Source organism: Myotis davidii, unplaced genomic scaffold (genome assembly GCF_000327345.1).
Source record: "Myotis davidii unplaced genomic scaffold, ASM32734v1 scaffold1509, whole genome shotgun sequence".
Lineage (NCBI taxonomy): Eukaryota > Metazoa > Chordata > Mammalia > Chiroptera > Vespertilionidae > Myotis > Myotis davidii.
The window spans coordinates 521399-521681 of NW_006299480.1; positions in this window are offsets into that span (position 1 = coordinate 521399).

Below are 283 nucleotides of genomic sequence, written 5' to 3' on the forward strand. Positions count from 1 at the left end.
CTGGCGGGCGGGCGGGCAGGGGCACGGGGCCGCGGTGGGAGCCCGGGCCCGGCTGCTGACAGCTCTGCCCCCGCAGATCCTGTGGTGCCAGTTCCTGAAGTTCAAGGAGACAGAGCTCCCGGCCAAGGAGGCTGACAAGACGCGGTCCAAGGGCATCTATCAGTCGCTCGAGGTGAGCGGGGCCGCAGGGTGGGCGTGGGTCATCACCGAGGTCAGGAGGGCTGTCGAGGGGCCTGCCCTCACTCCTGAGCTGCAGGTCGGGGTGGGGGGCGGGCTGGGTGCC